General features: G+C 44.8%; 1 protein-coding gene across 1 annotated transcript in view; it reads right to left on the bottom strand.

The window, feature by feature from the left end:
• The window catches only part of LOC144805509 (membrane-spanning 4-domains subfamily A member 4A-like), a 157928-nt gene extending 134311 nt beyond the window's left edge, over positions 1-23617 (bottom strand). Inside the window, exon 1 of the mRNA XM_078672054.1 lies at positions 23541-23617. The gene's annotated coding sequence lies outside the window, so the exon portion shown is untranslated. The remainder of the gene's footprint in view (positions 1-23540) is intronic.
• Positions 23618-24568: the final 951 nt, after the last annotated feature.

The raw sequence follows: 24568 nt of genomic DNA on the forward strand, positions 1-24568 counted from the left end.
GACCTGGTCTGGCAGTTTGGGCTGCACTGTTCCAATTAAAGCAGTGTCAAGACTGATTTGCATATGGCTGAGTCCAAACTGAGGTTGCATGGTATGCAAAATAAAGATGGACTGGCATATGGCCCCAAGGACATTAACAGTGGTTACTGAAGTGACTCTAGAGATTTGGCCTGAGTACCTCATCATGCACTAGTATTGACATGCTTGTTGCACTGAATAGCTGCCAGACATTGTCAGATAAACTTAGTTTGCCAGCTGATCTCTCTGCTGATTATTGATGTACCACCTGTTACTAAATGATCACATCAGTCTACAAGCTAGCAAGGAGAATGGAGGATCTTAGGTGTAGATATGCTAAGCCAGGAGAAGCCTTCTGAAGTCCTTCCCAGTGGTGAGTAAGTCTGCATTTAACCTAGATGCCCAAAGAGGAAAGGGGAAAGAAGTTTTAAGACTTTCATGACTCAGCCAAGTTGGTAGAGGTCTCTCAGAGAGATCAGAGAAGCCTCACCTTGGCTGGTGCAGTGCATGGTGAGTTATAGGTTCTGAGTTGAGGTGCTATTTGGTGGCTGGCATTGGGAGATATAGTCACAACACACACCTTGGTGTGAGCAGCAGTGCACAAGACACCCTAAGGGAACATGATCCCACATACCAGTGCCCGAATTACGAGGCAGATACTGTCAGCTCAACTCACCTCATATGTGCGACCTATTTTACACAATAATGGTAAAAATATTTCTAATTTGGGTTAGTTTAGCACTGGATGTGTGGCACTTGGCAGGGCTGCATTAAATACTTTCTGCTCATCTCAAGCTGCATATAGCCAGTGCAAGTAAATAGCAAATGAATCCATGCTGTCTATATAAAATCTAATTGAACAAGATCCTTCCCACCTAGAGCACTACTATTACAAAAGAGACCGTCTAATCCACCAAAATAATTTTATTAAGCAAGGGGGTATTCAGACAAAATATCGAAACAAAAATATTGTGTCACCAAAGTATTGTGATATGGAAATATCATCTGCAAGAATATTGTTGACAAGAATATCGATTTAAGGTAAGTAATATTGATTTTGAAAATATTTAAGTCATTAATATTGTTTACAAAAATATAGTTGTTAATAACGTTTTTTAATTATTGTTAAGCATTCTGGTATATAATTGAATGCATATGTTGTAAATGTTTTGTAGATTTATTGTTTATGTTTTTTAATATAGTTGTTAAATTTGTAGTAGTTATTCAATTAAATGTAATACATTTTTGTGATATTCAGTACTGAAGCGGGTTGCAGGTTTATAAGGATACAGGTTGGGAAGTAATTCAATTACAATTAAATAATAATTTGTTTTGAATTATTAGTAATTATTTAATTGATAATTATTTATGTTAATTGAGTAAATAATTTTTTGTGTTAAATCTTAGGAGCGAGTTGTGGGTTTTATATGGGATATAGGGTGGGATGTAACTGAGGGCCTGATTACGATGATGGTGAGACCACCAGGTGGCAGTCCCACCGCCATTGTAATAGTGTTTACCACCCGCCATATTAGGATGGCGGGCTGTGGCTGGCTGATATCTGGCGGTAGGAGAGACTAACTGGCAGTCAAGAAGCCTGTTGGTGTATCTAAGTGAGTTGTATCCCTACAACAGTGGTCATGCCTGCTCAGGCACAGCCGTAGGGATTACAATGTCCCTTTCCCCCGGCCGTTTCATGCGAGTTAACTCGGCTGGGCCCCCTTCCCTCCTTCCACTCTGGACCCATGAAATGGCCCCTGGGGGCAACTACATATCCCTGCACCATCTAGCATGCACCACATGGTGCCTGCAACTTAGTGCAGGGATATGCACAAAGTGTATCTTTTGTACTTCGGCGTGTGCTGCAGCCCGCAGCACACACCGCAATACAAAAGATACACTTTGCAACTATCTTGAAGGCTGTCACATTGTAATTACTATTATGGGAATGCCGAGAGCTAGTCAGGCGGTCCCGTTCCCCACCAGGATGGCGGTCGGACAAAAGGCCAACCACTATCAAAGACAACAATCACAAAAACGTCTTTAGTCAATCTAGTTAAAAAGCATAGATCATAAAACTACACAGTTAATTAGTTATTTAAATTTAGACGGCTCTTAATTTTATAGATTCTCTCCTTCGCTTTATAAGCCCAAAGAAATGAGGGGACAGAGAAACAGACAAAGTGATCATTACGCTTTTTCAAGAAAACAGGGCAATGTGACATTGTGCAAATGTATATTATTGTTTTAAGAGCTGGAGAGTAGATCTAGATCTTTGTTATTTATAAAAGTGACAGAAAAAAGGACTTGAAGGTCGGATAGTTTAGTGGAATTATCAGAAACGCAGGGTGTCAGATCATTAAAGGAGTACTTCATAGCAGGGAAACCAAGCATCAAAGGAATTAAATTAATGTGAAACCTCATAAGAATGAATCTGTGCTGTAAATGCCTCAAAACTCGCCCTCTGTTGGGTGCGGAGTCAGTTGGATTTTGCATGATACCTTTCCTTTCTTTCATAAGCTCCCTTTGCTAGTAATAGTACGTTGACTCAATTTTGGGAAATTTAGAGCAGGAACTCTGATTTGTAATCAATTCAGGTACATCTGAGGATAACAGCGTAGATTGAACATACTGCAACCAGAATATTATCTGTGCCTTATTCAGGAACAGAATTTTTTTTATGATAGTCTGAGTTAGGTCTACTGTGCCTCTTTTCCATATTGAGTACCATACAATAATAGGGGCAATTCTTATAATGTCAGTCACTTAGGGTAAGTTTAATTGTAAGTGGCAGACATAGTTAAAAAATGAACCAGGGAGAGAAACTACCCTCTTGAAAAAAACAACCTCTAACTTTAGGAGAGAATCTAATGATGCTGTTCCCCACAGACCTGCCCCATATGTTGTGGCCTAGATTGTTTTAGAACTATAGATCTTGTTTATGGTGGCAATAGGTTTTGAGCCCAATTCCTTGATATAACTGTAAATCGCAACCATTGTTTGCTCAATTATTAATGCCCTGTTATTCACCATGTGTGACCAAGATGGTTTATGGTCAAAAGATACCCCTGGGTAGGGAAAAGTCTCCACTACTTCCACTTTTGACTTCCAATATGGAAAGATGGGATTCTTTTAGAGGGCGGTGGCTAGAACAAAGGTTTTGGGCTTATTTACTCAATCATAATCAGGCCCTAAATTAGAATTATTTGGTAATACATTTTTTCCTTATAATTACATTTTAAATAATATTAATTCTTTAAATCACAAATAATTATGCAAAGTGTGTAATAGATTAATTGTTTTTTGGGGTGTGAGTTGTTGTTTTGTATGTGTAAAGTGTGTGTAGGAAATTAATTATACTAAATAATAAAATAATTATAGAAATTATAAATAAGTATGTTAACTATGTAAATACATTGTTTTATTTATTATATATTAGATGTCAGTTGTTGAATTTGTAGGAGTAAATGGTGGGAATTTAATAAAATATTAATACAGTATTATTCATTAATTATTAATAATACGTGTATAATTGAGATTTAATTATGAAAATGATGAAAAGAATAATTTTTACATGTATATACTTGGAGTGTGTTGATAAATTTGTATGGATAAAGGCTGGGGTGGTAATTAACTACAAAGTTTTAAAAATAAATATTAATTATTTATATTTTAACTAATATTTAACTATTTAACATGTGTACATAACAATTATTTTGGTAACAACTTTTAGATCGATGCTTTGTACATTGTTAAAGCATAACATAGTATAGCGGAGTCAGCTGCCCTGGTGCAGCGGCCAGGGCGGCTGACTCCAAAGGACGTGGTTTGCGGTTTGATCCCCGGGGCCGGGGGCAGCTCAGCCCAGCACCATGCAACTCTGGGCAATAGCTAGCTTAAACTTCTCAGCAGTCCCCAGCGCCTTGAGGCCCTTAAGGGTGATTAATGTGTTCATAATTTTAATGTTATAATATTTGTTATGTTTTTTTCTCAATTTGTTTAATATTTTATGCAGCTGTCTTTTTGTTTTTTGATTTTATTTGGTTATTAACTTGCATAATGTTTATGAATTTCTTAATATGTTTTATGAATCATGTAAAAATAAGATATATATTTATATACATATATATATATATATATATATATATATGATGTGCTTTTTATAATAGTACATGTAAATAATTTAACAACAAAAAATCGAATGTAAAATATATATTTATAACATTTGTGTTACATATAATGTATATGTATTTAGGTATTTATGTATTACACACACATGTATGTATGTCTGTTTATATAAGTATATAGTGATATATACTATTAAATATTAGTGAAATGTATTTGACTAACATCATATTTTATTTTATTTATTTTATTTATGTGCTTTTATAGCGCCTGAATAAATCCCTGAAGGGGTATCTCCGCGCTTGTTCTAAAATATGGAGATTTGTTCCATACCTGGTCATTTACAGAGGTAGTAAATCAAAGCTGATTAGTTAATAGTAAAAAGGTGGGTCTTAAGGGTTTTACGAAAGGATAAATGATTAGTGATGAGTTTGATTTTAAGGGGAAGGGAGTTCCAGAGAGCAGGTCCTGTATGTGCCAAAGCACAACCTCCCTGACGAGATTTTTTTATTTTAGGGACCTGTAATAATTGAAGATTGCTCGATCGAAGTGATCGGCCTGGAACATAGGGTTGAAAAGCTTTGGTCAGATATTTGGGACCCTTTCCTGTCAGGCATCTATGAATGGTACACAGAATTTTGAACTTGGTGCGTTGCCGCACTGGCAGCCAGTGAAGTTTGGCTAGTAGAGGGCGGGAGGGAGTTCTAGATGGAACATTGAGGACTAACCTCGCCGCCGTATTTTGGACCACTTGTAATTTGTTTAATTGGCCTTCATTAGCTGACAATAGAAGGCCATTACAGTAGCCCAATCTACTGATCACTAGTGCCTGGACTAGGGTTTTCCTGTGACTATCAGGTATATAGGGGAAAACCCTTTTCAATAGTCCAATGGCCCTAAAGCATGTGCCAGCAACTTGGTTGACATGATGTTTAAAAGTCAAGGCTTGATCGAATAACACCCCCAAGTTAATTAATTGTATATATTAAAATATTTAAGATATACTACTTTAAACTATATATATATCTTAGGAAACAATATTTGGGTAGGTTAATAATCATATTTGTGTGAAACTATTTTTTTCCTAATGTAATTAGCATCTTATGGATAGGGAAACAATATTTTTGGAAGTGCTTTTATTTACACGATACGTCTGTTGCACAATATTGTTGGCTCCGATATTATGTCAGTAATCCGCCCTCCTCACTGTGCATCATAGCATCCACATGACCAATCTTAACTTTTTCACTCATATCATTCTTAAATTTGCAATCATGAGGCAGAAGGCTCGGGGTGTATTGTGATGAGGTGTATGTTTTTGAGAACACAACTCTTCATATCCCTGGAACAGTAGCCAATGTTGGGACCGTAAAGTGTAAATGTCTGAGAAAAAGATCTGAAGGTTGTGGGGCACCTGCACACAGCTTTGCATTCCTTGCATCACTCCCACAACATCACTACTGTTGCACACGAGCCTCTTGGGGGCATATTTACAAGGGGATATTGCCAGCAGAACAACACTTTTACCGATGTTCTGGTGAATATGCGTGGAGAAGTGTGGCTCAGTGGTTAGAGGCGGCAGACCCGGAAGCTGAGATCGGCCGTGGACCAGGGTTCGATACCCCGTCTCGGGCTCAAAATTCCACAGACTTGACAATTCTCGCTCCGGTGCCTACTCAACTCACGGGGTCACACTCTGCGACTCTGGGCAATAGCTTGCTTAATCTCCACTACAGCCCCTCGCGGCGGGATGCCTGGCTTTCACCTTGTGGATACCCTGCCGGGGTATCTCACAGGGGAATACCAGGACGGGTTCCCTAAGCAAGCGCCTTGAGACCTCTGGGTGATTCGTGCGCTATATAAGTCGAAATACATTTACATTTACATATGCCCTTCTCCATATTTACAAAGCAACATTAAGCCACTTTTTGTGGCTTAACACCACCTTGTAAATAAGGCCTTTTTAGAAGCATCACGTTTCATTAGCGTGAAAGAGGCGTGCAATGGGTGTTGCTGTGGGCATTCCGTTGCAACTCCCATTGCTTTTGACGCTGTCCCAGATTTTAAATCCAGCAGGGACGTTGCATTTAATTTATTTTTTACAAGGAGGTGTAAATCTGAGGCAGCACCAAAAACAAGCACCATGCAAGAGCAGGCACTAGAATGGCGTAACAAGGAGAAATACTTTTATTTCTACTTTTTTTCCTTTTTCTATGTGTGCCGCATTCTGCCGCACACATAGAAGGCGTAAAATGGCACTAATTATTGTTTATGTGCAGAAGGTATCCCTATCTGCAGATAAACAATCATTACATAATGACTTGCTGTTTCTATGCAGCGTACATAAGTAACAAATTGCCATTAGTGATTGTTTATGTGTAGGAAGGGACACCTTCCCTGCAACAAAGGGACACCTTCCCTGCAATGCAGGCACCCTTGCACTATGGTGCAAGGGTCCCTTCATTGGCTCTAGATAACTACATTTAGCGGCCGTGCTAGGAAAAACACTCGAGTACGCCTTATTCTTGTGAGTACAGTGCATCCCTGCATTTTAAAAATGTTGTAGCGCAGTGCTGACAAATTAGGCTAAGCTCCGCTCTCTGACATTTTCTCATAAATATGCCACTAAAATCCTATGTTTTTGGTCCCGCTATTGAGGGGAAAGGGGTTTTTACAGGTTAGACCAGCATTACTTTATCTTCAAATGCTTAATAATACATGGGATATTATTAATATTGCTAGTTTTCTAGTCGCAGCTGTATGCCTTAGGAAAAGAAGATATCCTTTGTTAAATCATGCATGAAATTTGGGGGCGCTAGAGGGCGCACGAGCAGCATGGCCGCACTTGCGTGAGGCTCTTGCAGCCTGAGCCATTATCCTGAGATTATCCTGACCAAATCACCTCCGACGCCGCTATAATTTGGTGCGATTGCAGAGGACCAGGTATCTCACACTCACTGAAAATTTGGCGAGCATCGGACCAAGGATTGCGGAGATATCGCTGATTAAGTGTCCGCCCGACTGCTGTGACAGAGCCTGCACGACGTGAGGCTGGGCTTCAGGACTACGCGTGCCGGTGTGCCCTCGTGGTCGGAGGGCCCCGGATTGAGAAAGTTCGTATGCCCGCAATCTGTGGACAGTCAAGGAGCTATGATATGGTGCTACATTCACCGGAGCCCGTCCTGCATGCCTAGACCTGGATGGTGACACTGCTGAACGGTAGAACGGCGTTTTGGGATGCAGACAAGGAGAGGTATGGCGTGCTGAGATTACAGGCTGAGCGGGACTGATGTGAGCGGAGGGATCCGACGCCAGCCATAGTCGCCTGCGACCCCCTGCCCCCCCCATTCCCCCCCTTGGAGAGAGCGGAGTGTGCTGGGACGTGGGAATCTGTGCAGGACGGAGCGGGAACAGATGCCTTGGCGCCAAGAGTGAAGCAGAGCACGACGAGGTGGGCAGCGTCCGTCGGACTCTCTATTGTGGCTGTGGAGCTGTGGTCGAGAACTAGGAAAGGGCCGGCAGTGCCTGGAAGCAGGTTGCGAGCTGTATCCATTGGGCGCCTTACCAGGTAGCGACTTCGGGACGCCCTATCTTACGAACTTGCTGTGCGGTGGGCCGCTGGTGCTGGGCTAACGTAGAGGGTCGAGGTGCGCCGCCATAGGAGGACTAGCTGTTGGAAGGAGTGTGGCGCCGTCAGCTATCACTGCTGCATCACAGGGACACACACTACATCTGCGGAACCCACATTGATCAAGAGCAAGCACGGGGCCCAATACCGGCGTGGTGGTGGTATATACGCAGTGCTAAGATTGGCGTGCGTAGGTGCATCGTGGTTGGCCTGCAGACACGTGCATGGTTAAAATATAATGCAAATAGGCCCTGGGGAATGGAGGCCTAGATCCCGCGCATGCACATAGGAGGAACGGCGGATACCCGTATACCCCGGCAGAGACAGAGACATTTTGTTACGGGGAGCACGGACCTTATGCCGGTGCAACCTTGATAAGGGTGATTGTCGTGAGTAAGGTGTGCCTTGAGGACTATCTGCGACCCAATGGGCGTTGCGAGGGGTGTGTAGTGCTGCGAGGTCTCTGGGCGACTGTGCAAGTCTGGAATTGGACCTTGAGGAGAGTGGCTGTGCGAGACTAGGCCTGGAGGGCCCAATTGGCTGCCTTCATCGTAACGTAAAAGCGACTATAGGAGCGCACAGTGACTTTGTGGGCAAACATGCTTGGTGAAGTGAGGCAATTGCTGGGGGCCACGGCTACACACAGCAGAGCTGCCGGTGGCTTGGAGATCGATTCACTGGTGACGCTCCAGTTCATGTCGGAGGCCTCTGGATCGCCCCGAGGAGGAGGGAGTAAGGGGCCCACCTTAAATAGAGACAAGCCAGCCAGAGGTACTACCATGGGAAAGCAGGATAATAGGCAGCCGAAAATCTCCTTTGACACTGCCCAGCCCTCGAAGAAAAATTTGAGGTTAGAGTCGGACTCTGGTGGACCTCAGGGCGCATCGACAGCCGGAACTAGCTGCACTACGGCCGCACCGGACATGCACGTTCTGCTACAGGAGATGAAACAGGGATTCGTAACGGTGGTGGACAAGGTGGATCAGCTCTCCTCCAGAATGGACGCTATTGTGCAAAAGATGGACGTTCATGAGGAACGCATAACAGAGGCGGAAAGGAGGATCTCGGACCATGATGATACCACGGCATCACATGATACCAGACTGACAAGAATGGACAACATCCTCAGAGTGATAGCTGCGAAGAATGAAGAGTTGGAAGCGCGTAGCCGGCGCAATAATATCCGCGTGGTTGGCGTGCCGGAATCAACAAACACGGGGCGGATGGAGGAATATGTGGAGAGGATCTTGAAGGCAGCGGTGGGTGCAGGGGCCTTCTCACAGCAGTTCATTGTTGAAAGGGCACATCGCTCTCTTGGGCCACAGCCCAAACCAGGTGCACAGCCAAGGCCGATAATAGCGAGGCTCCTGAATTATCGGGATCAAGATACTGCACTGCGTGCTGCACGAACAGCTAAACAGTTGTCGTGTGATGGAGTGAACTTTTCTATATACCTGGACTTCACACCTCTAGTGCAAGACCAAAGACGGAAATTTCTGGATGTGAAGAGAAAATTGAGAGCTCTCCAAATTGATTATGCTTTACTATATCCTGCAAAGAGTCACGCATCAGGCGAAGCAGCACTTCTTTGTGAATCCACAACAGGTTGAAGATTTCTTGAAATCACTGAGGCGTGCACGTGGCAAACATCCTGATGAGGAAAGAGCGGAGGATGAAGGGGACTGAACTGTAATAGTAGGTTGTTTAGAGTGCAGGATGGCTGAATTGTGACAAGAGTGGGTTCGTATTGAAAGAACACAAAATGTTTTAATTTTTTCTGTGTTATCCCTGGAACTGAATTGGGGACTCTGTAAGTGCACCACTAAGGTGAATACAAGACACTGATACTGGCGTTGGTACTACAGGTGGTTAGATATGCCAGACGACGCCCCCTTCCCTCGACTAGCCCTCTGAAGGGCGAGGTGAAGGGGGCTGGAAAGTGCGTACTTTAGATGACCCTACTGGGGAGTGCCCCTCTGGCATTGTATGTTACACTGCAGCTGTTTGGGAGTTTGCTAGCGGTGGTAGGGGGGGGAGGGAATGGGATGCTGGAGAGTTGGGGTTGCTTCAGTGGGTGGAGGGTGGATTGGGTAGGAATGTGATATTGATGATTCGGGGTCGGGTTGGTAGGATGTGGATCGGGGTGAATAAGATACTGTTCATTTGGTGGGAGGGGGGATTGGTGAGAAATTTGAATTGAATGGGGGAGGCAATGTGTAAGGGTTGAGGCGGGGGCGTTTGGTTGCAACAGGCAAAGGTTACACGGAATTTTGCATGTCCACTGGAGAGATGGCTATGTGATGGCTGGTGGGCGGTTTGGGCTGATGGGAGTATGTGGCATTATGTGTATTATATGCGCTCATGGCTGATAAACACAGGAATGGACTGTCGATATTGTCATGGAATGTGAGGGGCATCAATGATGCTAGGAAGGGTAGGAATGTACTTGCTTACTTGGAAAGGCACAATGTGCACATAGCGTTGCTTCAGGAGACGCACTTCCGGCTGCGTTCGGCCCCCACATTTGCTAGCAGAGGAAATTTTCATCCTATTCCTCGTATTCAAGAGGAACTAATATATTGATCAAAAACTCAATTGCTTTTCAACTGATGGGGGAGGTACTGGATCCTAATGGACGATTGTGCTAGTGTAGGGAAGGTTGGGCATGGATACTGTTGTGATAGTGAGCTGCTATGGTCCTAATGTTGACAATCCGGACTTCTTCACAACACTTTGGGGGCATCTACTGGGTGTGGGTGCCACTCATATCATATGGGGGGGACTTCAATGTTACATTAGCCCCTGGTATGGATAGATCGGATGGTTGAGTGCAATATAACAGGCAGGCGCTTGATGTGCTGGTAGGCATCATTGAGGAAGCCGGGCTGATAGATAGTTGGCGACACACACATCAGGCACGCAGGGAGGGTACGCACTTTACATCACACACTAATACTTGGTCCAGACTGGACTACTGTTTTGTGACGAGGGGACTATGTGAGGGGATAGGTGCGGTAACACATTTGCCCCAGACCTACTCGGATCATTGCCCGGTGTTGCTGTCCCTCACTATCCCGGGACATGATCGGATAAGACCTCCATGGAGAATGCTACCTTCCATGCTACTGGATACAGTATTTAAGACGGAGTTGGGAGAGGAAATTGAGGAGTTTTTCCCCAGAAATAGGGACTCGGTTGCTAGTGTGGAAGTGGTATGGGAGTCATTTAAGGTTACAATCAGGGGGATTAGCATATCCAAGGGTGGAGGGGTGCTGAAAGCTATACAAACAACACTGGCTAGATTTGAACGTGAGCTGAAAGAACTAGAAATTGGAATGGCAAGAAGGGGAGATGAGGGAGCGCATGTGACATTTAGAAATAAGCTCTCGGAGTATGAGGAAGAAGCGGCAAGGGAAGTTAAGTTCAGAGGGAAATATTGGACTGCGCGTAGGTATTGTGAGGGGGAACGGCCAGGCAAGGTGTTAGCTGCCATAACAAGGAAACCACATTTTAGCTCCAATATATTGGAGATTGTCACGCCGGAAGGGGTAAGTTGTCGTGATACTGAGAAGATTCAGGGGGAATTTCTGAAGCATTATAACCAACTCTATACATCTCAGCAGTCTGCCGAGGGAGACATGGGAAGTTTCCTTGATGACATTGCACTGTGCTGGCTCAGTGATGTGCATAGAGCATTCCTAAGCGCGCCGTTGGAGCTTGAGGAGATACGCAACGCGATTCTGTCATTGGCTAATGGCAAAGCAGCAGGGTCAGATGGACTCCCTGTGGAGTTCTATAAATGTTACATAGATGTGATGGCGCCGGTCCTTAAGGAAGTTTATGAAGAATCTTTGGAAGTTGGGACACTGCCGGGATCAATGAGAGAGGTGGTCATTACCTCACTGCTGAAACCGGGAAAGGACCCGACAGACGCTGACTCATACCGCCCACTGTTGCTCATCAATTGCGATGCGAAAATCCTAGCTAAAGTCCTTGCAACACGGCTCTCGTTGATTATGACCAAGTTAGTCTTGCCAGATCAAGCTGGGTTCGTGCCGGGCCGTGCCACCTCGCATAATCTCCGAACGTTATTCTCTCTAATACAAACGATTGCTCCTGATCTCCCAATCGCTGCCGTATTCTTGGATGCTACGAAAGCATTCGATTCGGTTGAATGGCCGTACCTATTTAGTATCTTACATAGAATGGGGTTTTCGAAATTGTTTGTAAGTTGGGTGGAACTGTTATATACCAACCGACGGCCAGGGTGGTTGTTAACGGGGCGCTGTCGACCCCGATACCTATCACCAGAGGAACCAGACAGTGGTGTCCTCTTTCCCCACTACTGTTCTCTATAGCGATATAGCCACTGGCTTGTCGTGTCCGTCAAATACATAGAGATAGTGTCTTTCGCTGCTTTCAACGCCAGATCGGGGTATCATTATATGCGGACGACATCACGCTTTATGTACGGGACCCGCAAACTAATCTTAACCCTATTCTACGAGAATTTCTAGTTTTTGGCCGGCTGTCGGGGGTACAAATAAATTGGAAAAAATCTCAACTCTTCCCGCTTACGAGTGCTGTTCAGAAATATCAGCTGGATTACCCACTTGAATGGTGTGATTCGGATCTTAAATATCTAGGAATAGTGATATCCCTGAATAGAGAGGAGAAACTGAGGCTGAATTACGGGGTGGCCATCTCGAAACTGGCGGATAATGTTACACGCTGGAAGGCGCTACCATTGTCCATGGCTGGGAGGGCATCACTAATAAAGATGGTGGTGTTACCACAGTTTTTGTACCTCTTTCAAAACGTGCCTTACTTCCCTGGAACCTTTTTCTTTAAACAACTGAGGTCGGAACTAATTCGCCTTTTTTGGGGGGGTAAACAACCTCGGCTGCGCTGGACCATTCTAACTCAGCCTTATGATAAAGGAGGGTTTGATGTGCCGGACTTCGAAACCTATTATCTTGCTGCCCAGGCACAGTACGCCTATCACTGGATCAACCCATCGCCTTGCATGCCACAAGTCGCGGCTGAGGACTGGATCGCGCGGCCTCGCCCACTCAATGGCCTGATACTGGGTACGGTACAGGACATAGACAGAGCATTTACTACGGTGACTTGCACCGTAGATGCTTGGAATAGGATTGCGAGACTCCTTAGATTCACGCAGTTGTATTCACCGGTACTACCCCTCACGTATCACCCTGGTATATCGCTCCTACAGGAGGCGGGCTTTCAACTGATGTGTAAACGCATGCAGATTGCCACATGGGGAGACCTGTTCCTCAATGGACGTTTTCGTACCAGGGAGCAGCTGCTTCAGGGTGTTACGCCTACTCCTTTAGAGGTCTTTTATTACGTCAGGCTTAGCCAGGGCTTGAGGGCAGTCTTGCCTAACTTTCCATCTGAACCGGACGTGGCTCTTCCGCTGCACGCCATGCTGATGTCAGATGGCCGCCATCTTGTTTCCAGATTATATAACAATATCAGATTGCAGCGACAGGAGCATGAGGGTTCAGCTAGACGACACTGGAGTGAAGATCTGGGTGGAGATATTACTGACGATCAATGGAACTATTGTTGTGCCATTACGGCTAATATCTCGTCTAGTAGCAGGTTAAAGATTATTCATTACAAGTTTTTGCAACGTTTTTATTATACGCCTGTTCGGAAACTACGCTTTCATCTCGCAGACAACGATCGCTGTGACCGCTGCAAGGCGGAGGGGGCGGGATTCCTCCACTTGGCTTGGGAGTGTCCTGGTGTCTATGAGTACTGGTCACTGGTGCAGGAAGCTTTACAGAATATGACTGGGGGGACGATCGACAAAGATCCATTGACAATGTTGTTGGGACACACGTGTAATATTCCTAAGACTGTTCGAAGGTTTATTGATGTTGCACTACTACTGGCCACGAGGCGAGTTGCGTGCCGTTGGGGTAGGGGGAGAGCCCCCAAGTTTAAGGATTAGCTTACTGATATGGTGTATTGTCAGGATCAGAACAGTGTCTATGCTGACTTGTTGTCCGTGCGGAGCAGACCAAAGGATATCTGGGGCCCACAGCAGGCCTATCTGTTGAAAGAGTCGGCGGGGACTGCGGATTCAGATCCTGACAGCTGCGAGTAAGGGCATTAACTGCTGCCTCACTATGGTCCGAGGTTTTTGCTCACATGACCGGAGTTCCCCTTCCGATTCCTATATGGGACGCTGTATTCACCTAATCCTTGGTAAAACACAAGCCCCTAGCTGACTGCACAGCACCTGGGATGACATTATGGTCAATGGGCATGTCATGATATACATGGGTTGGAATACCTCAGACACAATTTTACAATTCTGCATAATGGGGTAGTATGTGAAGTTTGCTGGCAATAATTGCATGTGATAATGTCAATTGATGTACTGCAATGTGATGAAGAGGAGCTGGGGTACTGTTTAAGAGGTGATATCTATTTACTCACAGTCTGCTCAGATTTGCTGACCAGGATATATATGTACATGAATACTTAGGACTTGCAATGTGAACCGGTGTAACCTACCTGTATGTTTTGTTATCTTGCTGTTTCTCAAGAAAACTTTATAAATAAAGGAATAAAAAAAAAAATCATGCATGAAATCCCATAGTTTATATTTCTATGAAATGTTATCTTACCTACTTCTTCTTTTAGCCTTGATGAATTATATAATTGCTGCTGATGTTTTATTTCTTTTTTCATCGCTCATACGTATTTATTGATAACATGGCTTGGTTTATTGTATGTTGTACTTTTATGATTTTAAATAATGGAATAAAATGAGTTTGTCTGTCTGTTTATCTCTTTCCAGAATCATTGTACGCACTATGCTCTACTGGCAAAACTGAGGCCTATCTATTATCTGTAGAGTAAAGATGTTTGTTAGTGGTGCACATCAATCATCTGGACTGGCAATAAAGTGCACAATTCATCATCACCCCTACCCCACAACTTCAAACTAACTCTGCTGTTGATTCATCAAAAGCACCCAATGCTGCTTATGGTTCTAGCCTGTAGAGATCTAAACACTGTAGAACAAAGTCTAGAGATGGATGTCAGATAAAATGCACTCCAGATCCAAAGAGACTTTGTGACAAATTTACTCAATGCAGCAGAGCCAACAATTTGGTCTGCTGCATTGCACAAGGGAGAAAACACTGTACAGATCTGTATCTACTATGATTAGCCTAATGCTTATCATGTCTACTGGCACACAAACAAGCTGCCTTGTGCAACACTCAGCCTCACACTATGGGACAGAGGTGAGTGTGCTCTGTCTAGCATAGGACTTATGCACGAAGCATATGCTGCCTTTACAAATTCCTATGCCTGCACAAATTCGGAAGCAATTCATGAATCCTGTGCATTTGAAGTGTGCTGTGCAATTTAACACACATGAGGTGTTTTTGTTTTTGAGAAATAAACACATTTCCCCTTGTTAACACCTGCGTAAAGGAGTCCTTGGTTTTTGAGGCACAGTCTGCTTAGGCTCTTAGTAGATTGGATGTGCCTAAGGACATTTGCTCTGATCTGTCCCACAAACTGTATCCCATAAGATTCTGATTAGCCCTAAGCAACAGCCCTTGGTCTGAGGTCTGCTTTCCCCCAGTAGCTCTGCTGTGCTGTGCTCTGCCCTGAACCCTCCCAGGCAGGGTTTAAGACCACGCTGTAACCCGCTGGGGCCCGCTGCTGTTTTCACTGCTTGCTGCGCTGGTATAGTTTTTGTTATTCTTGCTTATTGATTATCTCTTCCTGACTCTGCCTGTGTTGTGACATTTTTCATTTTGTTATCTTTGTTTTTACCCTGCGTTGTGCCTGCTGCCTGTGTCCTCTGTTTTGTTGCTGCCATCCCCTCTCGTTTCCCGCTAAAACCGCTTTGCCCCGACCGCCCCTAGTCCCGCCTCCCAGCTGCACATCCCTTTCCCCCCCTACTTAATGGCCGCTGCTGCAGGGTACAGCAAGCAAGACCTCGAACCCTCGGTCTGAGGTCTGCTCTTACCCAGCAGCGCCGCTCTGCCGTGCTTTGCCCCTGAAGCCTCCCAGGCAGGGTCTGAGACCGTACTGTAACCCTCTGGTGCCCGCTGCTGCTCTCACCGCTTGCTGTGCCGGTATAGTTATTGTTATTCTTGCTTATTGATTATCACCCCCTGATTGTTCCTGTGTTGTGACATTTTTCATTTTGTTATCTTTATTTTTACCCCACGTTGTGCCTGTTGACTGTGCCCTCCATCTTGTTGCTGCCTTCCCCCCTTTTTTCCCACCAAAACCACTTTGGCCTGACCGCCCCCACTCTCACCCGCCAGCTGCACGTCCCTCCCCTACTTAATGGCGGCCGTTGCGGGGACGTGCAGTGTACAAGCGCAGCAGGCTTGCTGCTGGCACACTGAAAGCATGCCTAAGGCAAGCTTGTCTATGCGTGTCCCAGACCATGACCCTGACCATGACCAGTACCAGGAACCCAGGATCTCAGACCATTCCCTGCTACCACACTACCACATCCCTCGCACTCATCCCCGGAAAACTCAGAGACTGCCAACAGACCTCGCCGAACATGACCCAAGGCCAGTTCTGCTGCCTTCACTGCTCCAAGACCTTCGCCTCCACCCCTACCCCCAACGCCAGCACCAGCGACACCCTAAGAAGCATCCTTCTCAACATACGCTCCATACACAGACACACCATGGAAATCTGGAACCTCCTCGACTCCCTCTCGCCGGACATCGCCTTCATCACGGAAACCTGGACCAACGCCTCCTCTGCATTCGACATCAACAACACCATCCTGGACGGTTACCAAATCCAGAGGAAGGACCGGCCAAATCCCCCAGGAGGGGGGATCGCCCACAAGAGCACCTTACGACTCTCCACCTCCATCAAAATCTTCCTCACCGCAGTACACCTACACTTGCAGATCCAGACCAGCCCCAACGCCGCACTCCGATGGAGCCTCGACACCCTCGGACACCCTTCGCCTCCACCATCACCGATTTCATCGCGCCCCACGGTATTGTCTCAATGAACTCAATGACCAATACATGTTTGAACCTTATATGGATGAAATCCAACCTGCACTGGCGAGGAAGCTATTCATACAATTTAGGCTGGGCACCATTTCCCCATTTGATTTTACAAAGAATTGGGCAAATCCCACTGTAAATACATGCCCAGCTTGTAATGACCCCCCGAGACAGTGATACATGTACTATTTTTCTGTTCTGGGTGCAGATCACTAGGAAAATATTGGCTCACCTGCGGAGTCCTACAAGGGTCATCCCTGAACCTGACCCTCTTCAACATCTACATGACCCCCCTTGCTGCCATCGTCCGACAACACGGCCTCAACATCGTATCCTACGCAGGCTGCACCCAGCTCATCCTCTCCCTCACCAAAGGCCCCGCCAACGCCAATCCCAACTTCCAGATAGGAAAGCAGGATGTCGCAGTCTGGATAACCAACAGCTGCCTGAAGCTCAATGCCAAGAAGATAGAAGTCCTCATCCTAGGAACTACCCCCTCTGCATGAGACAGCAGCAGGTGGCCAACTGCCTTCGGAAGCCACCTACCCCCTCAGATCACGCCAAAAACCTCAGCATCGTTCTCGACTCATCACTCACCATTAACAGACAGATCAACTCCGTCACCTCCAGCTGCTTCAACACACTCTGCATCCCCCGCAAGACCTTCAAATGGATCCCCCCAGAATCAAGGACGACAGTCACCCACGTACTCATCACCAGCAGACTGGACTACGGAAACGCACTCTACGCTGGCATCAACAGGTCCCTACTCGGCAAACTCCAGACAATCATTCAGACTCATTCTCGCATCCCGCAGCACGAATACACCAGCCAACACCTACGTGGACTTCACTGGCTCTCCGCAGAGAAAAGAGTCACCTTCAAGATCCTCACTCATGCCTACAAATGCTTACACAACAACGGACCCAAATACCTCAACGACAGGATCAACTTCCATGTACCCAAAAGAAACCTCTGATCTGCCAACCTCGCACCGGTCGAAGCTCCATGCATCCACAGAGCTAGAGCAGGTGAAAGATCCTTCTCCCACATTGCAGCCAAGACGTGGAATGAGGTACCGGCAGACATCAGACGCGCCCCCTCCCTGAACACCTTCAGCAAGACCAGCAAGACCCTCAAGACCCGGCTCTTCCGCTAAACCGATCTGCGGGCGCTCCACCCCTCTCAGTGCCTTGAGACCCTCACGGATGAGTAGGGCGCTTACAATGCACTGATTGATTGAACAGTGCCTATTCCAAATTCTATAAAATGAAGAGACATTCCAACAAATTCAGAAAAGATTAGTATAGCTCTGACTGACAAGACAACTCAAGGAGAGAATGATGAATCCAAGTATTCACTGTTTTAGTTGCACTTTCACTAATTAATAATGAGTCACCATTATGGTACAAGACTAGAGGGTCAAAATCAGGAAAATTATGATGTTGGAACATAACTGTTAAGTCATGGGTAAGCAATTGGTGAGTTCATCAGGGCTTAATCTAGGTTTTGCTTTAGCAGTGAGATGATGTTGCCTATCTTGAGAGCTTTCTAGAAGATGCATTAAGTGAGGGAGGTGTTGACAGTAGTAAGTATTGATGAGAGACAGGGCTTTGAAGGATAACAGGTATGGGGTTCTATGAGAAGGGGCAGGTGTAAGAGGAAAAGCAGACATGGTATTTTTAATTTCCTGCTGTTGGTTATCCCTTACTTTTTCACTGAAGAAGAAGTTAATGGTACTGCATGTGCCTGTGGAGTGTAGGATAAGTGAGTCGGTGGGGGGTGATATAGTACTTCATCATCCTAAACAGTACTGTTGGTGTCTTCATTGATAGTGTTAGGATATTGCTTTTCTTTGCTGATGTGATGAGCTGTATGCATGCTTCACAGTGGGACTACAATATCATGAGGTCCCAATGAGTTCTGTTTTTCTTCACTTTCTTTCCTGTCTGTTAATGGGGTGGTTATTGTCAATGAGGTCTTCACAGAACCAGGTTGATGAAGTGTTTGGCCTTTCAGTTTGAGTATGGATGTCACATAGTATTGCAAAATATAGTTGAAGTCATTTGGAAGGGTGTTGACTTCAGTTGTTCAGTTAGCAGGTTGAAAGATAGGTTAATATATTAGGTTGTCAATGGAGAAGTCGTAAAGGATCTGAAGGTTTGGTCTTCCCTTTTGGGTTGACAGGCTGGAGAGCAGGTCCCCGGGCAAGCTCCCCACTGCTGCTGCAGGCTGAGCTCTCCGCTCAAGCCTTCACTGTTCTGCCAGGTTTTTTTTTGCATTGTTGTTTTTCCACACCTGTTTGCTTAACCTTTGTTGCATCCGACTTTTGCCTTCTTTTTTGCCCACTTACTTGTTCATTTGTATCTGACATTTGCTTCATGTTACTCCCTTTTTATCAGACTTTTGCCTCCTCTTAGATGAGCATTTTTATCTTACTTTTGTCTCCTTTTGTGCCCTTAACTGTGCTTTTTATATGACTTGTGCCTCCTCTTAACTGTGGTTTTTTATATGGCCTTTGCTTCCTCTTAACTGTGCTTTCATCCAACTTTTTCCTCCTTTTCTTTTGCCCCCTTAACTGTGCTTTTTGTCCGACTTTTGCAACTTTTAACTGTGCTTTTTTATCTGACTTGTGTTACCTTAACTATGCCTTTTGATCCGACTTTTGCCTCCTTTCTCTCAACTGTTTCCTGTAAACTGCATTTTTCCCATGCTTTCCCCACTAGTTATAAGAGCCTTCAGCACCACTCTCCCTCCCTCTTCCCGTCTTCTATTGACCCCACCCAGGCCCCCCCCTTGAACCTACTTAATGGAGGCTGCAGCGCTACGGGCACCTCGAAGGCAAGGCCATCTGCACCGGTCCATGCCTGGACCGTGCCCAGTGCCAGAATCCGACTCACAGCTACACCAGCACTTAGATAACAGCCCTGAACAGAAGACACAGCAGGAACATCTGCAGCCACGCGTCCCCGCACTCAATGGTAGGACACTTCTTTTACTGCCAATGTCTCTTCTCCTGCAACACAGATCGCTCACCCACAGGTCCCCCCACCACCTTTGAACCAGAAGAACTCCAATTCCTCTTGATCAACTACCAATCAGTCCACAAACATACCACCAAGACCAGGGACACCATCACCTCCCTCACCCCTGTTGTCATCTTACTCACTGTGACCTGGCTCAACCCCGCATCAGCACCTGACATTGCCACTGCCACACCGAACGGATACAAGATCATACACCGGGGCTGCTTCAGCAAACACAGTGGTGGAATAGCCATCATCCACTGCACAGCCGCCAACTACGACATCAACCCCATCATGGAACATCTCAACTTCCAGCTCAGCACAAACAGCAAGACCACCATCAAAGGCATCCTCGCATACAGACCACCAGGGCCACGCCAACATTTTGCGAGGCCATCTCCAATGATATCACCCCTCGGGTCACCAACTACAAGAACTTTATCTTCCTTAGAGACCTCAGCTTCTCCATTGACATCCCAAATGATGCCAACATACCCAGCCTACTCAAGTGATGGACAACTTCAGCCTCATCCAACTTGTCACCAATCCCACACACATAGACAGACACCCGCTGGACCCTATCTTCTCAGACAGCAACAAAATTAGGTACTGCCATGCCTCCAAAATCAATCAGCCTGACCACTCAATCGTGCACTGCCCCATCACAACCAACCCAACACCCCCAGCAACCAGACCAGCACTTCCCACAGGAGCTGGAACAAGGTAACGGAAAACCTATGGATGAACACTTTCAGAGCCCCCTAAGGATGCCACTTCCAACCTCAAGGTGGCCATCAAACCTTCAACTTATGGATCACTAAATGCACCGACACAATTGCCCCCCTCAAACCAACCAAGTCAGTCACCCCGGATCTTGAATTCATGAAACGCAACGGCAAACAAATGGAAAGGATCTGCCACACAAGCAAAGACCTAAACGACCAAGCCACCTTCAAACTGGCTCCGAAAAGATAACACCAACACCTGAAAGACGCTAAAAAGTACACCCTGGCCGCCCACCTCGAAGCCAGCTACAACCACAGCAAAGAACTCTTCAGCATCGTCAAACAGTTCTACAATCCCTCAGCAACCGAGAACACCGTCCCCACCTTTCAAGGTTCTCACTAAGCCCTAGTTTAATGCACCTCACAAGGTCAGGCTGCAGCACGAATTCATACATAGAAACAGAAAATCACAATGAATGATTGTGCATGTGCAGGAAGGTATGCCTTCCTGCACATAAAAAATCATTAAACAAATGGCGATTTGCCATTTCTTAGCGTGCTGCACAAAACAGCACACAGGAATTTCAAATCGGCATTCTGGATTGTTTATCTGCAGACATGGAAACCTTACTGCACATAAATAATCATTCCTCCCCAAACACAGACAACCTTGCACTATGGTGCAGGGGGGCCTGTGCTGGCACTAGGCAGACAGATTTAGTTCCCGAGCTAGGGGAAACGTAGGAGTGCACTGCATTCTTGTGAATACTGCACATCCTTGAGTTTTCAGAATAATTAAGCATGGCGTTAGCAACTTTTGCTTAATACCACACATTGTCATTCTGTTGTAAATATGCCCCTTAGGGCCAGATGTAGGTAAATGCCATTTACCGATTCGTAAATACCACATTTTACAATCGTTAAGTTTCGGTAATTTCCGAATCGGTATTTACCGAATCGGTAATTGCCATTATTTCCTATGGGCTTTGAGGCCCATAGGAATCAATGGCAATTACCGAATCAGTAAATACCGATTCGGTAAATACCCAATATTTCAAGGGTGGCAGGGTGTCACTATGACACTCTTTTGCACCCTTTTGCACCCCTGATAAGGGCATGTATGTGTGCCACATGGCACAGGTGTATATGCACAGATTTGCATATACACATGTATTCGTTATTTACCACCAACTAATAGTTGGTGGTAAATAACGAATCCTTAAAGCCCTGTGGCATTGTTTACAGTGCAACTTACATCTCAAAATTCAGAATCGGTAATTTTACCGATTCAGTAAATTTACTGATTCGGTAAAATTACCGATTCTGTATTTTAAGATGCCCTACATCTCAAAAGGCTTTTACGGGTCGGTAACGGCCGAATTCGTCCGTTACCGACCGGTAAATGCCTACCTACATCTAGCCCTTAGTTTTTTAAAGTTAGTAAATTATTGTTTACGTTATTTTATATATATATATATATTTTTTTTTAAATGAATAAAATATTTTTAAAACATAACTTTTTGGCAGAGTTACAGTATTATTAGATACATTTAAATGCATATACCTAGGCAGAGTCAATATTTTGGCCAATATATTTTTGTGTTCAATATTCCCATGCTGTACATTATGGGGCATAGTTATGACTTTTGTGGAGCAGGGCAGCGCAGCAAGCCCCCTTGCTGCGCTGCTCTGCACCGGAGGGAAAGGCCAGGAATGCACTGTATTTATCCAGTACGGCATATTCCTCACTTTTACCCCTGCTCTGGTGCCACTTTGGCAGGCTAGCGCCAAGGCAGGCACACTTGCACCATGGTGAAAGGGTGCCTGAGTTACATGCAGGATTGTTTTTGTGCAAGAAGGGGCATTTTCCAGCAGTAAACCAATCCTGAGAGGCATATTCGTCTTTCTATGTATGCTACAGAATCCAGCTCACATAGAAAGAGGAAGTAACAGGAGAAATAAAGATATTTCTCCTCGTTAAGCCTCACATGGGGAGGAGTATCTGTTTGGTGCATTTCCAGGTTTACAAGGACTTTTAGATCTGGGGATGCATCAAAAACCATAGAGTTGCATGGGTACACCCATGCAACACCTATGGGTTGACTACTCAGGGCAGAGTAATGCAACAAAGCAATTTGTGGAGTCATTTAAAGTTCCCAAAGTGGCCTTTGCTAGGCTTCAAAAATCTGACTTAATGTTCGTGCCTCTCTTGCACCATGTTCTGTGGTTCAGGAGCACCGCAAACCGGGTAATAAATATGGCCCTACGTATATATAAAGATAGTTTGGTAGTTTGGTAGTTTGGACCATGAAATTTGTTACACCACAATATTTTTGCTCCTTCACAGGTTAGTGCCTAAAAGAACCATAGCCAAATGAATTCCATCCAGCAAAGGGGTATAGTGCAACGGTGGAGAAACCAGACCTGCAGCGGTAATCCCCGGCACCCCGTCAGATTGTCGATGCATCTGTCATCGCACCTATAGAGCGCTCTCCCACTACCTGACTCTATGGTCATTATCGAGCAAGAGCAAAATCAATCACAACATTTCACCCATTTAATTGGGGTGGAGGATGTGACCTCACATGACTGGGGTGGAGGATGTGACCTCACATGACTGGGGTGAAGGATATGACCTCACCTGACTGAGGTGGAGGATGTGACCTCACATGGTTTGGGGATACCTATTGATATGACTAGCTATTAGCCCTGGCAAGCAGATAACAAGAACACTTGGGTCCCCACTCTTCTGGGAGCTGAGGCCCAGGAGATGGGTCAGTGACGTCAGAGCCCCTCAGGAGCTCGAGAACTACAAAATAAACTATGGACGTTATCACCAGGACCAATGGCAAACACTTACTGACACTCATAAACATATAAAGCACATCAATATATAAATATGAGTTATTATGAATAGAGGAAAGATCAAAACTTTTCATCATTTCAAATGTTCTATAAAGAGGTCCAGTCTCACCTGTCAGCTGCTCTCTCTGCCTCTGCTCTCACACTGCCTCTCTTCCCACTGTCTCCTGTACCTGCGTCAGAGAGAGCAAAAACACTCCCAGGTCATAAAAACACAAGCCAAGTGAACCTTCATTAATGTAGTTATAAATCAGCGAAAGATAAGACTGAACAGCAATAGAAGTAATATGAGTTGCATATAATAACACAGAGGTGGAACTGAGGCTGGAGGGCTGGCGTCATGACGTAGCTGTTCAAAGAACGATTCTTTGCTTGTTCTGGCATATCCGCATGATCCCAACAAAAGGAGAGAGGTGCTTCCATACCAAAGGGGTACGGCACCAATAAGACAAAGAGTCAAAAAGTAACACCCTTTTTGGGTAACTAAACAGTTCAGCTATCATCCATTCAAACCAAGGACCAACCAATATCAGATATATAAATAAATAAATATATAAATATATATATATATATATATATATATATATATATATATATATATATATATATATATATATATATATATTCACTGAAAAAAACATAGGTTTCAGGAGTTATATAGTTAGGAATTCGTTTTTAAAAAACCTTTGAAATTCACTCAAAAAACTATAAGTTTTAGTGGTGTTATAGTTAGCTGGACATTTTACTCATACAAAACCAATGAAATTGCTCCTATATAGTTAGTTGTACTAACTATATTTCGCGCACCCGCAATCCACTGCTGATGATGTCACATATTAGATCATTCATGACATGGTCAGTGATATCACTGATGACATCTCAAATTACATCACTGATGACATCATCCAGTGAATGTGGTTTGCTTCGTTATTTAAATATGCATTATATATATAGCAATTTACATTGAAGAATGAGTGGATATATATAAATAAATATTTGGATGGAGGATTTAGTAGCAGTGTAATTGACTGTTTACTTGACCAATTTATAATGTCTCACTAAATATAGTGGATAGTGACTAATCTGTGTGAATATCTGTATCACTTTGTCAGTTGTTGTGTAAACTGATTCTACAGTTGG

The sequence above is a fragment of the Lissotriton helveticus genome, chromosome 1_2 (genome assembly GCF_964261635.1).
Source record: "Lissotriton helveticus chromosome 1_2, aLisHel1.1, whole genome shotgun sequence".
In the NCBI taxonomy this organism is placed as follows: domain Eukaryota; kingdom Metazoa; phylum Chordata; class Amphibia; order Caudata; family Salamandridae; genus Lissotriton; species Lissotriton helveticus.